This window comes from Mus caroli, unplaced genomic scaffold, assembly GCF_978045245.1.
Source record: "Mus caroli unplaced genomic scaffold, Mus_caroli_1 scaffold_14, whole genome shotgun sequence".
Lineage (NCBI taxonomy): Eukaryota > Metazoa > Chordata > Mammalia > Rodentia > Muridae > Mus > Mus caroli.
The window spans coordinates 83,264,000-83,281,231 of NW_028227269.1; the positions used below are offsets into that span (position 1 = coordinate 83,264,000).

At 47.8% G+C, this 17,232-nt stretch overlaps 1 long non-coding RNA gene across 1 annotated transcript; it reads left to right on the forward strand.

The window, feature by feature from the left end:
- Positions 1-355: 355 nt before the first annotated feature.
- LOC147001276 (uncharacterized) lies at positions 356-5,412 on the forward strand. The gene is made up of 2 exons (XR_015045242.1): positions 356-761; positions 5,319-5,412. It is a non-coding gene; the product is annotated as an uncharacterized LOC147001276 (long non-coding RNA).
- The last annotated feature ends 11,820 nt before the right edge of the window (positions 5,413-17,232 follow it).

Below are 17,232 nucleotides of genomic sequence, written 5' to 3' on the forward strand. Positions count from 1 at the left end.
GAAGAAGGGGGCTTCCCAGGGACTCTTTCTGGATAAGCACTCTGACACCGGTGGGAGTGGAAGAGGAGGTGTCACCAGTGGGTCGAGGCCAGGTAAACTCCTATAAGGCCTAAATTTCAGGCCCAGATTGTATTCTCATTTTATATCCAAGACCACAAGGTGGAGTGAGCCAGAGAGTAAGACTGGTCAGGTTGTTAAGGGCAACGGCCTGTTGTTTCAGCAGTTTCTCCAGGTCAATCTGTTCCAGGTTGCAAGTGACATCATGCTTAGAAGCAAGCAGTACAGCCAGTGCTTTAAGTAAGTCACTAAATAAACCGCAAACTGAACCTAATAATTGGTCTTGTTACCTTGAAAGAAGAAAATTACTGACCACCAGAACTTCTCACCCCAGAGTACATTCTGAACTCTCACACCAGAGTCAGACCCCCTCTCAAATGAAAACTGTTCCGGGGACGGACATTTCTGAGATAAGGGTTTCCTGGAACGAACCCAGTCCTACCCCTCCCAACTGAGGACTGTGCCAGGGACATTTTTGAGATAAAGGGTGTGAGTAAAAACCTCAGTTTCAATGAATCAAGTACATGGCCAAAGTGTGGGACGCGGTTGCAAAAGCACTTTGGAAAAACCCTTGGTTGAATCACTTAGTGACGTAAAAACTGTATTTTCCCTGCCCTGCTCCCCCCCTTGCCCTCCTCTTATAAAAGCCTGTGAAAATTTGGGCTAGGGGCCGGATCTCCTCTGCACCTTGCAGGCTGCATGAGGTCCGACCCCAGATATCTGGTATATGTGCTTTTTGTTTGTTTTGTTTGCTTTCTTGTCGTTGCTGTATTAAATCTTACTCCCTATACATCTTAAGTACCGGTCTCAGTGTCTTCTTGGGTGCGCGGCTGACCCGAGGCTTGAGTAAGTGCCTCCCTTTGGGAGTTTTGGAGTTCTGGAGTCTTTCATTTGGTGCATTGGCCGGGAATCAGCGCGTCTACCCAGAAGTCCTGGACCCACTCAGAAGTAAGATTTACTGTTCTGCTTTGGTCTGGTGTCTGTGTTCTGTTAATTTCTGAGAGGCCAGGAAGGCCATTCTGTATGAGCGATCGCTGTTCTGGTTTTGCGTGACGCTCTGTGCTCAGTAAGAGCACCAGAGATCGCACTCCGGGAGGGAATGCGAAGTGGGTAAGAGTAGACGTGCTCAGGTGCCCACCGTCCGATCTGCCCCTGGGAGACGTCCCAGGTGAGATAGGGGAGGACCAAGGACGCTTGGTGGACCCCACTGGAGACCAGGAAGGTCTCAATCTGTCGGCCTTGGAGAGGCCATCTGATTCTGTAAGTTGCCTGTAGTGTCTCAAGTCTTGTGTCTGCTTTTGTCGTGTCTGCTATTATTCTAGAAATGGGACAGTCTGCTGGGTGTGTAGGTGTGGAACTGCTGCATTTGTGTATTCTGAGATTGTGGGTTTATTCTGGCAGTGGCTGTGAGAGGACGACTGTCTATGGCCTCACAATCTGCACCCCAAAAAAGATGTTCCAAGGGAGACCCTGGAAGGAGTGCCCAGGGTACAGAACAGTTAAAAAGACCTGGCTGTTGCCTGGCAGAGTGAAAGAGAGAGAGAGTGTTCTGCCAGAGCGGGAGTGAATGTGGAATCCCACCCCTATCAGAAAAAAGAGTCAATGTGAAATCCGACCCCGTCAGAAAATAGTGTTTGGCTGGTTGTGTAAGTCCAAGCGTGGACGAGTGTGCTTGTTTGTGTCACGTGACAAGACTGTGTGTGTGTGTGTGTGTGTTAACCCTTTGTCGACTGTAGACTTGGACTGACGTCAGGACAAAATTTGTCAGCAATAGTTTTAAAAAGAAAAAAAAGGGAAAAAAACTCAGTGCTGGTGAGTCCCAGACTGCTCAAAAGAGCTCTGAGATTGCAGAGCTGGGCTAAGAATTTCCGGCTTTGGCAGCGCGGGTAGGGCTTTGATAGCAGCAGTGGCGCTGAGGTTCTGAGTTCTGCAGGCACAGCAGCAGCAGAGGCTGTCTGTGCCCCGTGAGCGAGTTGCCCTAGAGTGGCCATAAAGCCTGCCACAGCTGGGGAGGGGCCGACTACAGCCGTCAGTCCCTCATTTGGCTCCCCCCCAGAGTCTGCGCACGGGTGCGTGCCCACACTCCTTTGTGCTCACTCCCCCGCCGCCGCCGCCTCCAAGGGCTCAAGCCATGCGGGAAAACAGTGCAGAGAACACTAGGTGTCTATCAGGTAGTTAAATAGTTAAATTGCAGCCCCTGCCTGCCAGCGTTTGTTTGCCACTCCCAGGAGTTTACACCGCATTCCGGCGCGCAGCGGAGACTCCGCTCCGGGCTCTTCGCATCAAAGGATTTGTTTTCAGCCTTTGCCTGCCTCCTGGGTGGGAGAAAGGCTCATTCTCCTGCCCCCTGTATCCTGTCTCTTGTAAACAGAAAAAATTGTGTTCATTTTGAGATATCAGTGTGCAGCCAGATGTAAGAGCTACACTCCCTTCTCTGCCCCATGTGTTTTCTCTTCTCAGGCACTGCCCTGAGCTGTGTGAGTTTGTTCTAAGCTCCGGTGAGGGAGACATACAAGGTAAGGAACACCTATGGGTCTAACTGCCAGGCTCTGATGAGGTCTCGTCTCTGTGGGACTAGTGTCCCATCAAACTGACCTAGGTAATAGGTAATAAAAAGTTATAGAAGTTAAGAAAAGGATAGAGGTCTGAAAAAAAAGAGCTGAGAGCAAAGCTTCAGCAGACTCAGAAGAAATAGGTTAACAGTAAAAAGAGGTAAACTATGAAAAAGTTAAGTGACAGAATATAGATGTAATAATTAGATAACATTCAAAGGAAAGAGAACAAAAGGATATATATATATAGATAGAAAGAGAGACATTATATGAGATCTCCATTGCAGTTAAGAAACAGGAGTAAAGAGAGATAAATGACAAAGACTAGAACCTAGCAAAGTGACACTTGCTAATAATACTAGCACTTAGAGATGATCTGTAAGAAATAGGGAGCCAGAAAATTTTCAAAAAAGATAAGAGAAATGAAATGCTGGTCACAAAAGTCAGGGAGACTAGAAAACTTAGTACCCGGCAACAAAAGAAAGCTTTTGGCTAAAGATCAGAGTGTTTGCTGTTGAAAAAGAAGAGCACTGGGTGAGAGACTGTCCTAAAAAAAAAAAAAGAGGAGCCCCCCCTCATGACCAAACCCTTCACCTGTTCGTGGCTAAAAATAAAGAGATAGCAGAAGGGGTGCTAACACAGAAGCTGAGTCCTTAAAAGAGACCGGTGGCCTACCTGTTGAAGCAGCTAAAAAGAGACTGTGTTTCATATTCCTCCACTGACCAATGCAAAGCAAGTTTAAAAGGTTCCTGGACACTGCAGGCCTTTGCAAACTGTGGATTCCAGGTTTTGCTGAATTAAAAAGATAAACAGCCCTTCGTATGAAAAATAAAAAGAACAACCTTGGATGGCCTTAGATGCTATTGAGACTGCCCTAATGTTGTCCCCAACTTTGGGACTCCTAGATGTGACTGAGAACAAAAGTATTGCTAAAGAGGTTCTTACTCAGAGATTGGGACCCTGAAAAAGACCCACGGTGGCATACTTGTGAAAATTAGACCTGGTGACTGTAAGATGACCTGCTTGTCTGCACATAGTGGTTTCTGGTCAAGGACGCAGATAAACTGACTCTGAGACAAAACTTGGCACATGCCCTAAAAGTGTGGTTCAGCCCCCTGACCGATGGCTGACTAATGCTCTGGAAAACATGAACTCCTGGCACTAACCCAAGCCCTGCGGTTGGCTAAAGGCAGAGACCGAGGTGCCGAGACGACGAAAAGCGGTGGCTCACCGAGGCCAGAAAAAAGACTGTGATGCTGATCCCAACCCCCACCACCCCGCGCCAAGTACGTGAGTTTCTGGGGACGGTGGGCTTTTGCAGAAAGAAAAAGTCCCATTCACCTGGACTGAAAAACACCAAAAAGCCTTTGACAGCATAAGGGCAGCACTGCTTGCAGCCCCCGCTCTGGCTTTGCCAGATTTGACTAAGGTAAGCGGAAGGCGGGGACAGCAGTGCAGTGGTGGACAAAAAGCAAGTGAAAATGGTAAAAACTGAAAGAAAGAAAACTAGTCCTCCCTTGAAAAGACAGACCTGACATCAACTGAGAAATAAACTTTACTGAGAAAAAAACGTTCTCAAAATGGATAAATGAGACTGCTCACATAGTCATCAAGAAGATTATTGAAGAAAATTTTTCCAAGGTTCAGAGTGCCAAAAGCAATAGTGTCAGATAATAGCCCTGCTTTGTTGCCCAGGTAAGTCAGGGTGTGGCCAAGCATTTAGAGGTCAAAAATTACATTGTGTGTATAGACCTCAGAGCTCAGGATAGATAAAAATTAGTTTAAAACTCTATGACAGACCTTGACTAAATTAATCGTGGAGACTGGCATGGACTTGGTGTTCCTTCCCTATGCCCTATCTCTTGATTCAGTTTTACTCTGTTTAAGATCCTTTATGAAACTCCTATGCCCATTATGGTCTTAAATGATGTGTTTAAACCTATGTTGTTATAATAATGATCTGTATGCTAAGTTAAAAGGCTTGCAGGTGGTCTGGTCACAACTGGGAAAAATCGGACTGAGTACATGGACGACACTGCTCCAGGGATCCCAACAGCTGAGACAGTGAACGAGCTGGGTACCCCAAGGACATCTCACCAGTTCCAGCCAGAGATCTGATCTACGTGCACCTACATCGTGCCCAGACCCTCAAGCCTCGCTAAAAGGGCCCCTGCCTAGTTCTGTTTACTAATGCTTCTTGTTCTGTTTTTGTTCCCATGTTAAAATAGAGTCTTTCATTTGGTGCATTATGCAGTATCTGAAATTCTAAGATTAGAATTATTTACTAAAAGAAGGGGGGAATGAAAGAAGAAAATTACTGACCACCAGAACTTCTCACCCCAGAGTACATTCTGAACTCTCACACCAGAGTCAGACCCCCTCTCAAATGAAAACTGTTCCGGGGACGGACATTTCTGAGATAAGGGTTTCCTGGAACGAACCCAGTCCTACCCCTCCCAACTGAGGACTGTGCCAGGGACATTTTTGAGATAAAGGGTGTGAGTAAAAACCTCAGTTTCAATGAATCAAGTACATGGCCAAAGTGTGGGACGCGGTTGCAAAAGCACTTTGGAAAAACCCTTGGTTGAATCACTTAGTGACGTAAAAACTGTATTTTCCCTGCCCTGCTCCCCCCCTTACCCTTCTCCTATAAAAGCCTGTGAAAAGTTTGGGCTAATCGCCGGATCTCCTCTGCACCTGCTGCATGAGGTCCGGCCCCAGATATCTGGTATATATGTGCTTTTTGTTTGTTTTGTCTGCTTTCTTGTTGTTGCTGAATTAAATCTTACTCTATACATCTTAAGTACCGGTCTCAGTGTCTTCTTGGGTGCGCGGCTGACCCGAGGCTTGAGTAAGTGCCTCCCTTTGGGAGTTTTGGAGTTTTGGAGTCTTTCAACCTTGTTCTATTTTAAGAGAAGGAAGAGGAAGAGGAAGAGGAGAAGAATAGGAAGAAGAAGAAAAAGAGAAAAAGAAGGAGAAGAAGGAGGAAGAGGAGGAGGAGTTGTTATCATTTAGCACGAGCAATTTAATAAGACCCTGTCTAAAAATAAAAAAGAAGAAAGAAGAGGGCTAAGGATGCATCTTAGAGTAAAGCACTTACTTAGCATGTGTGAGATTCTCGGTGCAATCCTAATCCTGCAAGAAAAGAAAGGAGATATGGAATATAAAGATACAAGCAGAGTAAAATTCAGGAACGAGCACAGCAGAGGCAGAGGCAGGACGACCATGAGTTTCAGGGTAGCCTGGGCAACGTAGCAAGTTCAAGGCTGGCCTATTATATACAGGGGAGACCCTGTCTCAGAATAACAACATTGCCAAGAAGATAGCATAAGCCTATAAACTCAGCTGAGCCATCTTGATAGAAAATATAAAGCCTTATTTTATTGTTTTTATGTTTGTTGGTCTATTTATTTGCTGATCACATGTCTCTGTGTGTGGTTGTACTTACCCCACAGATTACATATGGGGGCCAGAGGACAATATGTGAAAATTCTCTCCTTCCACCATGTGGGGCTCAGGGATAGAATTTAAATCATCAGGTTTTGGGGGCAGGTACCTTTATTCACTGAGTCATCTTGCCACACCCCAAATTTTTAAAACGTTGTTTTAAGAAAAGGGTCTTGCTAAGTTACCCAGGGTGGCTTTGAACTCACTCTGGAGTCCAGAAAAGCCCCAAATTTTCCATCCTCTTGAGCAACTGGGATTGCAGGCCCGTTACCAAGCACAGTTAGAGAGAATGTAGACATAAAAAATTTCAATCCATGAGCTGGGTGCGGTGGCTCTCCTCGTTACTTTGATCAAATATCTGACAAAAAGCAGTATAAGGGCAGACAGTTTTGCTTGGCTCATAGTTCAGGAGAATGTAGTCCACCAGGGCCAGGCAAGAGAAGCGGTCCATGGAGCCAAGAGGAAAGAGAAAGACCCAGTGTACTGGCTAGTTTTGTGTCAACTTGACACAGCTGGAGTTATCACAGAAAAAGGAGCTTCAGTTGAGGAAATGCCTCCATGAGATCCAGCTGTAAGGCATTTTCTCAATTGGTGATGAAGGGGGAAAGGCCCCTTGCGGGTGGGACCATCTCTGGGCTGGTAGTCTTGGGTTCTATAAGAGAGCAGGCTGAGCAAGCAAGTCAGTAAAGAACATCCCTCCATGGCTTCTGCATCAGCTCCTGCTTCTTGACCTGCTTGAGTTCCAGTCCTGACTTCCTTGGTGATAAAACAGCAGTATGGAAGTGTAAGCTGAATAAACCCTTTCCTCCCCAACTTGCTTCTTGGTCATGATGTTTGTGCAGGAACAGAAACCCTGACTAAGACACCCGGGGAGAGGGGAGGGGGTAGAGGGAATGCCAATTCAAGGCTGCCTTTCCCTGTTTCCCTTTTGTTTAGCCCACAACTCCAGTTCACGTTCAGGGAAGGTCTTCCCTCCCCAGTTACATCTCTGGGAAAATCCTCAGAGGCATCTCCAAAGCTTATCAATGCTCTACAGTTTCGGGGTTTTTTTGTTTGTTTGTTTGTTTGTTTGGTTTTTGTTTTTTGGTTTTTGAGACAGGGTTTCTCTGTATAGCCCTGGCTGTCCTGGAACTCACTTTGTAGAGACCAGGCTGGTCTCGAACTCAGAAATCCGCCTGCCTCCTCCTCCTGAGTGTTGGGATTAAAGGCATGCACCACCACGCCCAGCGTGCTCTATAATTTCGTAATCCAATCAAGTGGGCAAAAGTCACCACGACTTGGGGAAACCGAGGCAAGAGAATTAAAGATTTGAAGCCAGTCTGGGCTGTTGGTGAGACTCTTTCTCAAAAGATGTGAATAAGCAAACAAACAAAAATTAAATAATCAAGTCAGGCACGGCCAGACAGGCGGATCTCTGAGTTTGAGGCCAGCCTGGTGTACAGCCAGTTCCAGGACAGCCAGGAACACACAGGGAAATGTTTTTAAGAAAAGATTAGAGACACCGGGTGTGGTGGCGCATGCCTTTGATCCCAGTACTTCGGAGGCAGAGGCAGGTAGATTTCTGAGTTCGAGACCAGCCTGGTCTACAGAGTGAGTTCCAGGACAGCCAGGGCTATACAGAGAAACCCTGTCTCAAAAAAACAAAACAAAACAAAACAAAAAAAAAACAAAAGATAAGAAAAAAGAAAAGATTAGAGGCAGGAAGTGTCTCAGCAGGTAAAGTGCTAACAAGGGTGAGAACTGGGGTTTGGATTCCTTGAACTCCTTGGGAAAGCTGGGTGGGCACGGTGGCTCACCTGTTACCTCTTCTTGAGGAACCCCCAGGGCAAGCTGGCTAGCCAGACTAGATGGTTCTGAGAGCTCTGGGTCCTTTTTGTGAGAGGCCTCACTTCACAGAGGGATGGAGAAAACACCCGATGCACATACATGTGTGCCCACACACATGCAAACACATGTGTGCTTACATGCATATACATGCACCACCAGGAAGAGAAAAAGTTAAAATAAAAACTGCATAAAAACACAAAGAAAAAAAGGAAGGAGAAGAGGGAGGAAGGGGGAGAGAGAGAGAGAGAGATAGGTAAGCAACAAAAGTCAATGAAGTAGGTTAAGGAGATCGGCCAAGATCACGGAGTCATCAGACAATAGAACTGACCCACATCCAAACCTGTCTCCCCCCACACCGGTGTTCCCTACTTGAAGTGAAGTGTGACCATAGTTTCTCAGTTCTGGCCATGAGGGGTCACTCTCAGGATTTTTGTCCACTCATGTACAACCTACTATTGTTTTTCATTTTATTTTTGCTTTATTTTCTGAGATAGGTTCTTTTTTTTTTTTTTTTTAAGATTTATTTATTTATTACATATAAGTACACTGTAGCTGTCTTCAGACACTCCAGAAGAGGGCGCCAGATCTCGTTACGGATGGTTGTGAGCCACCATGTGGTTGCTGGGATTTGAACTCTGGACCTTTGGAAGAGCAGTCGGGTGCTCTTACCCACTGAGCCATCTCACCAGCCCCTGAGATAGGTTCTTGCTATGTAGAGTGTTGACCAGGCAGGCTTAAAAATGTCAGTGATTTCCTCCCTCAGCCTCTGGAGTACTGGAATTATGGGCATGAGTCACTAAGACACCTCTCATGTCTGTAGTACGTCAGTTTGGTCAGGTTACGGGACTCAGTCCTTCACTGGGGTTTGAGTGTGAGGCTGTTGTTGTTTTGTTTAATATTTATTTTATGCATATGAGTACAATGTAACTGTCTTCAGACACATCAGAAGAGGACATCCATTCCCATTACAGATGGTTGCAAGCCACCATGTGGTTGCTGGGATTTGAAATGAGGACCTCTGGAAGAGCAATCAGTGCTCTTAACCTCTGAGACATCTCTCCAGCCCTTGTTTTGGTTTTTGTTTGTCAAGACAAGATTTCTCTGTGTAGTCCTGTGTGTCCTGCTCTGTAGATCAGGCTAGCCTCTAACTCCCATAAACATATATGCCTGCCTCTGCCTCCCGAGTGCAGGGCTTACAACTGTATATAGCTGTTTTAAAGAAGAGATTAGCATACATATTCCCTTGACTTTAAGTAAAAGAGATTGACCTTGGTAGCATGGGTGCGTCTCATCCAGCAAAGTGGAAAGTCTCAGAGAAACAAATTGTACTTGAAGACTGCAAACATGGGCTCCAGCCTGAGGGATCCCAGCCTGTTGGGTGTGTCCCACAGACTGTCACCTCCTACGGCTGTGTGAGCCAACTCCATGGAGCCAGTCTCTTAACATGTTTGTATTTTATGGCTCTGCTCCTCTGGCAAGCTCTGACTGGCATACTTACACAGTGCCCATTTCTTCCATTCTTTTTACAGTAGGGTAAGAAGGGGTACAGCTCAATGACCAAGCACTTAGAACACTTGCTTTGCATGTGTGAAGCTTAGACTCTGTCTTCAGCAACACACGCACGTAAGTACACACGCCCGGCCCCTCCCTCTGTGATGTTAGAGGTGGAATTGCAAGAAGCAGCAAACCAGGCCTCTCTGCTCTGAAATGAGCCCACCAACATGGAGGAGTAGGCACGAGAGAGAAGAACAAAAAAGCCCCCAGAGGGTAGTCATTCCTGCATCACAGTCCAAGGACCAGTCACTTCAGATCATGTCCCAGCTCGACGCCTCCTTACACAGACAATCCGAAGTCAAGAGCTCTCATCCCAGAACTCTCAGCAAATGAGGGTGGGGATAGGACTGTGGGTTCCCAGTCTTGCTCTCCAGTTAGGGAATCTGCCATGGACTGTTGTGGGTCCTAGGGATGCACATAGAGTTTCTGCAGGACCGAGCATAAGCACTACATACACACACTAATATATAAGTACAGTGTGTGTGTGTGTGTGTGTCCGTGCCCGTGCCCGTGTAGGCAGGTCACCAAGCCCAGCAGCAGGTGCCTTTACTCTTAGACATTTCACAGGCTCAGGTATCAGTATTTTTGAGACTTCCCTCCCAGATGGTTCTCACCTGTGGCCGGGCTGAGCAATGCCGAGAGCCAGAGGGCCCTGTGGCTGCATTTCACATCACTCACAGCCTGCTTCCATCTCTTACTCCACTATCCATTCTGAGTTATTCTCACCTTGTATCTAGATAGGGCTCAAAAGACCATAGGAGGGCAGCCTGGCTAAGAACACTCATCTCCTTACACAGCCCAGGAATCCGATGCCTCGACATCTAAGGATCCTCTAAGGAAACTGCCGGGTGGAATGCAAAAATGCCAGGACCCAGGGCTAGAGAAATAGCTCAGTTGATACAATGCTTGCCAGCCAGGCAGGGGGCCCTGAGTTTGATCTCACATAAAAATCTAGGTGTGGTGGCAGGTGCTTATAATCTTAGCACTGGGAAGGCAGAGACAGAATAATCCCCAGATCTCAACAGGTGAGTCCGGGTCCCAGTGATAGGCCTTGTCTCAAAAGTCAATGTCAAATGGCATGGGAGAAACAGCTGAGATGGTCCCCTGGCCTCTAGATTCATGGGCACACACACACACACAGACACCAGGACCCCTCTCCCTTCTCAGCCCAGTCGTGTAGTCTCCATTCCTCTTCTTCAGCCCTTTAGTGGGAGCTCTGAGCTCCCTCCTAGATGTCCCTCCCTCTGGCTGTGCTCTGTCCCACCCCCACCCCCGCCCCCCTAGTCTGCTGCTGAATGGAGCCCTCTGCAGACTTGTCCTTTTTGAAAAACATGACAGAAGGGCTCACGGACAGCTCCCCAGAAGTGCATCTCCTGCTGGGGCTCCGTTCATTATGTAGTGTCATGGCCTCTAGACTGCACCAGGGAGGTGGCAGCCTCATACCCTATACACTAAGTGATGTCCCCTTCTCGTTCCTCTCTGCACTTTGAGAAAATCCCTAATGAGCAGACTGCAGCAAGAACCACAGGGACAAAGAATTGCTCTGTGACATTTTCCTAGTATTTTGGAATATCCTACCGAGGCCCACCATGGACCTTAAGGTAGATGAGAAGGAAAGACAAAGACGGGGTGGGGAAAGCCCCTCGTATTATTAGTACCTATCATGTGCCAGGCCAAGATGCCATCTTCTCTAAGATGACTTGAGATGATGATCCACCTCATATGGAAAGCACTAGCCCCACCACATACTGTATGCAGACAAAAATGATACAAACAAGGTTTAATCACTTGCTGAGAAATCACACAGCCATGGAGGGAGAACACCTGGATTGGAAGTTGGGTGTTCAGGCCCCAATTCCACTGTTCTTCTTAGGAGTGTGAAACTCACACCATCTCCTCTAGCTCAGGCTGGCCTTGAACTCACTATGTAGTTGAAGATGACATTCAACTCCTAACCCCCCCCACACCACCCCCCTTCCAAACCCCAAGTTCTGGGATTACTGCATAGCACATGCCCAATATGACTTTTAAAAATCCATTTTCCCAGTTAGTTATACATTTCCCCCCTGATCTTATAAGAAGAACCACTGGAGCTTAGAAGTGTCAGATCACATAGCTCATTTCCTGCCAAGCGGGAGCTGGAACCTACAGTCCTGTAGCCTGGCACACTGTGGCTCTTGGCGTATCAGTTAGGGCTGGCTGACAGAAACAGACTACTGTGAGTCTGGACGAAAGTATTCCAGGAAGCAGGGTCGCACTTCTGCTGGAGGCCCTCAGGAGAAGTCACTCAGTCTATGTCATGAGGCCAGATTGAAGGAGAGAAGACAGCCCCAAAATGTTCACCAGGAAACCTCTTGCTGTGGTTTGGTTTTGAAATGGCCCTGAGAGAGATGCTATCACGAGACGTATTTAATGGGTTTGGAAATTGCCTAATTTTGTTGCAACTGTCTTGAGTGTTGTCCGATGCATGCTAAGCATCTAGGCATTGAGTGGTCTTGTGAATAGGTCCAGGGTACCCAGGGCGTTTCAGAGAGACATGGTATCAGGAGGGCAGGGCATAGTGCCAAAGAGACTCTAGGTGATCTCAGGCAAATAGGCTGGGTGCTGGGTCAGTGCCCTGTCCTGCTTTTCCAACCTTATGTTTCCATACTGACTTAACTGTCTGGGGCCCCTCTACCCACTGTGGAACACAGCCCTTTCCCCAGTTCTCAACTCGGGTCCCTGTGCCCACGTTGCATGGGTCAACAAACCACCAATATCCTGCCCTGAGAAGCAATTGAGACTCCTTGCATGCATGCGTGACTTGCCAAGAGCTGACCCCCCTCTAGCCTCCCTGGGCTGCCTGTGAGCTTTCTCCATTCCCCAAACTGCCTTCCTCCCCCGGAGACACCAGTCATCCATCAGCTCTCTGCCTCACTGCACAGAGTCGCTTGCCCTGGCTGTCTTTGGTTTGGTTGTTTATTTTCTTCCTGCTCCATCCTCCCTTTCTCCACTTGCTCCCAGACCGGGTTCTCGAAGGCTGTTTGCCAGGGCTGTCCTAAGACGGAGATAGAGAAGATCCCCAAAACAGCCCCTATGCCTTCACCCATCACAAAGAAACTCTTCCTTCTCTCCATCCTGGAGACCAGGGCCTATAGTTTCCCTCAGGTGGAGTTGAGGTCATTCCAGGGGGCTAGGTGTTGTAATTGATTCTATGGGAACCTTGAAAAGGGCCATTAACCTCTCCATGCCACACTTCCCTTGTTTATAAAACGGAGCTGGGAAGACCTAGGGAGGAAGGAACAGCCATCATTTACTGAGGATTGGCAGGATGTCAGGGTCCTTGCCTAGCATTTTCAAATACAAGTTCATTTAAGCAAGTTAACACGCTTCCTGCTAGGCAAATGCTAGCTGTACAGACAAGCCCAGACAGCTACGACTGCATCTCCTCGGCTCTCCTCTGAGCTCAGAAAATAATTAAATGGGCACTTTTGAACTGTTTTGTCAACAAACATTTTCCACATACATTTTCAATTTCTTTTTGAGACGGGGTCATGCTGTGGGGCTCCAGCATCCCTAATCTTCCTGCCTCACCTTGCTCCCCAAGTGCTGAGACTGCAGGTATGCACCGTGTCTGGAATTTTTTTTTTAAGATTTTATTTTTATTTTAGGTTGTGTGTACAAGTGAATGTCTGAGTGTGTGTGTGTGTGTGTGTGTGTGTGTGTGTGCATGTGTGTGTGTGTGTGTGTGTGTGTGTGTGTGTGTGTGTGTGTGTGTTTAGACCAGAAGAGGGCATTAGATCCCCTGGAACTGGAGTTACGGATGGGTTATCCACCTCATGCACTGCTGGGAAGCAAACTCAGGTCCTCCACAAGAGCAGTGAGCACTCTCTCCAGCCAGCCTGCCTGCCCCGTTGTTATTGTTGTTGGAGACAGGGATCCCAGTGTGTAACTCCGGTTAGCATTGAACCTGTTATGTGACGCGCACTGTCCTCAAAATTACAACCCTCTGAGAGGGATGTGGAGGCCAGTTTTGTGAAGAAAATGGTGGGATGGAGAGCGAGGTGTTGCAAGTTCCTGTGACTCCTCGAAGAGTCCTGGTCTACTAGACACCGCATTAGATCTAAGATGGTTCCGGGAACACCCGGGAGGCAGCAAAAAGAAACCAGGGTCAGAGCGGTGGCTGTTTCCCGCTCCTCCACCTTCACAGAAGCCCTAACAACTAACAATTCTCCCCTCTCCCTTTCTGTGTTACCTCATTAGGTAGGGCTTTCATTGGGGGCATGGTGAAGGTGTGGCAAAATATGATTGGCCGAGAATTTGAGGGCTTGGAATTGGCTTGGACATCGTTTCTGCGCAATACACTCAGATCTGCACCCGGAGGCTGGTCTCCCGAGTCTGACTTCCGGGGTTCGTCACGTGACTCATCCCCTCTCACCCTCTCCATTCCCAGTCCTGTTCCTACAACCCTCCTGTCTATTACCTCTAGAGTACTAGGATTACTGATATCACCCAACAAGCCCAACCTCATCTCATTGACCTACACGTGGTTTTCTAGGAAGCAAACAGGCTCAGAGCCCTGCTTACTTTTCCCGCCCTCTGGTCTTCTTTCCACGGACTGTACAATGTGCCTGTCCTTGTCCTTCTGATGGTCAGCAGGGCATGGACAGTGTGTGTGGTTGCCTTTGGTTGGCATGTATGGTCAGGGACTGGAGGATGGGATGAAATGTCAGGTGGAGAAGTTACCTGCAGCCTCCGGGTGGTTCGTGGTGGTCCTCAGGACCGAGGAATCAGTACTTCAGAGGGAAGAGGGCATGATGGAGATAGCTCCCAGGCTCGCTGCTCTCAGAAACTAGCCAAGTCATCCTGTGTGACCCAGGTGTAGTGATGCAAGCCTGTGATCCCAGTACTGGGGATCTTGATAATACAGACAATGCAGAGGATACAGATAACTTGGGGTAGCTGGGATCACAGGTGCCTTGTGACTCCACACCCAGCTGTGCTGAGCTTCTAAACATAAGGCTCTGAACTAAAAGGTCTAACAAGAACTGGGCCGTTACTGTCCACTAATCCCAGAGCAAATAAGGTACCTGCCAAGCCACATTTCATACTTGAGGGCACAGTGCTGCACTGCAGTCCAGGAGCCCGAGAGTGTCTGCCCCTCCAGCCCCTTCTCACAGGAAAGGTTTGAGCCTTAGGTAACTCTTCTCATTGTCTCTTCTTGGAAAAAAATATTCTCAGTTTTGAACAAAGAAACACCCAAAGTCAAAGTAACCCCAAAAGGCAATTTCTTGTTGTAAAAAGGGGTGTGTCATGACCCAAACAGAGCAGGTAGGCACACCTGGGCAGGTAGGCACACCTGGGCAGACAGGCACACCTGGGAAGACAGGCACACCTGGGCAGACAGGCACACCTGGGTGTGCAGCGCGCTCACTTAGCTTTTATTCTAAAGCAGGTCTCCCATTGGTTGGAACTTAATCGAACAATCAGATGCCATTGGCTAATTCAAAACCAGCACAATGAAGGAAATGAAAGAAAGGGGAAAGAGGCCAAGTTCCAAGGAATAGAACAGAATTTTCTGTAAACAAACATTACACTGGGTGGGGGAAACTAAGAGATTTGCATCAAAGTTTTATAAGGTGGCACAGCTTTATGGAACATCACTCCTTGGCTGGCTAGCTACCTTTGACAGGACAAAATAAATGAAAATCAAAGAGTTTCTCGCGCTCTCCCTACCTGCTCTGCTTCTGCCAATTCCAAGGCCTTTGCCTCCTCCCTGATGCCATGAGCTAACACCAGCCCTCGAGTCTACTCTTTCTCTCCCCTTAGACCCCTCTACTAAAGGAGAGGAAAGCTGATTATAGGGGTACACTCTTGTAATCGTAACTCTTTGTTTGTTTGTTTGTTTGTTTGTTTGTTTGTTTTTCGAGACAGGGTTTCTCTGTGTAGCCCTGGCTGTCCTGGAACTCATTCTGTAGACCAGGCTGGCCTCGAACTCAGAAACCCACCTGCCTCTGCCTCCTGAGTGCTGGGATTAAAGGCGTGTGCCACCACCGCCCAGCCCTGTAACCGTAACTCTTGGGAGGCTGAGGAAGGAGGATTGCAGAAAGTTCAGAGCCAGCCTGGGCTACATAGTGAGCTCCAGGCTAGCCTGGGCTACAGTGTGAGATTGTGCCTCAAAACAAAACAAAACAACAACAACCAAATAACACAAAGGAGTGGAGAGACCCTAAGAGGAAGGAAGGTGATGAGTTCACAGGGAAACCATAGAGGTTTACCTCAGGCAGAGAAGGTGGGGATTCTCTGATTACACATTTCAAGTCTAAGGGAACACCTTGTTTGGAAAACTATGACCAAAAGTCCAGATTCTGCCAAAGACCAAGATGAAGGTTAAATCCAGTGATGACGGATCCAGGTTAGACCGAGAAGCCTTGAGCGCCAGGAGTTAGCTACAGCACTGAGAATCTGACGGGCAGATTTTTAAAGTAAGCTAGGTGTTTGCACATATGAGAAGCCGGGGTGGAAGGGATAGCCTATGATGCTCTAGGGTCTACATGGGCCATGGCTTCTTAGTGCACATCCAAGGTGAGCTGGGGCTCAGAACCTCTTCTCTTGTCCATGTCTAGCTGTGGAGTCTGACATGGCAACCCTTGGCATGTGTTCATCTGGTGTGGCAACAGATCTGGCTACTGCTCCCTGATTGCACCGGACCTGAAAGAAACCAGAGTAGAATGATGTCAGGAGAGAGGCAAGGAAGGGCACAGATGGGTGTTGAGAAGAGGCACTGAGTCAGGGAGAATAATCTTGGTAAAGGACCAGTCAGTGTACTTCCTCCTCCAGGAAGTCCCCTCTGGGACCCAAGGCTTACTTACGGCTCCCCTCGATGTTTCCACGACACCCTATGCTATCCTATTTCCTAAGTGAGTTCAGGATGACCTAAGGGTTTTCCGTCTGCCTTTGATGGTAAAGAAGGTTTTACTGCACATCTTTAGTCTTAGCTACCACTCAGGAGGCTGAGGCAGAGGGATGGCTTGAACCCTAGAGTTTGAGGTCAGCCTGGGCTCCTTCCTTCCCCTCTCCTCTCCTCCCCCTCATCCCTGTCCCTCACTCCCTGTCATAAGTGTGTATATGCGCTAGAGATTGAACCCAAGGCATTCTGCCATTTTCAGAGTCATGGTCTTACTGTGGAGCCCAAGCTGCCCTGAAATTTGCTTAATCCTCCTGCCTCTGCTTCCTGAGTGCTGATCTTTCTGGCACACTCCACTATGCCCAGATGAAACCCTGGGCGTCAGTTACGGATGGTTGTGAGCCACCATGTGGTTGCTGGGATTTGAACTCAGGACCTTTGGAAGAGCAGTCAGTGCTCTTAATTGCGGAGCCATCTCTCCAGCCCAAAACCTCATCTCTTAAAACATAATCAAACTACTCTCCACTAACACCTGGGCCCTGGCATAGGGCAATGCATCATGGGAAGTGTGGCATAAATGGATCTTTCCCTACTCCCCTAGGGAATGAGTGAACTGCTTCAGGGGACTTTGCCTACACCAGTCCCAGGAGAACCTCAGAACAGCCTAGCAGAGCCTTGGCTTTTGGGGACCACTTTTCAACAAGACAACTGGAATGATGACCTAAGCAAACCTGGGCCTGGTTCTACTTGGCCATTGATGAGCTATGTGATGTGCATGTCCAACCTGCTTCTCCCCATGCCTCAGTTTCTTCATCTACCAAATGGGGGCGATGACCCAACAGATGCACAGGGTTGTCTTGAAAAAAAAATCAATTGAGCTCTTGGGTGCGCAGGCGGTGAAAACATCTT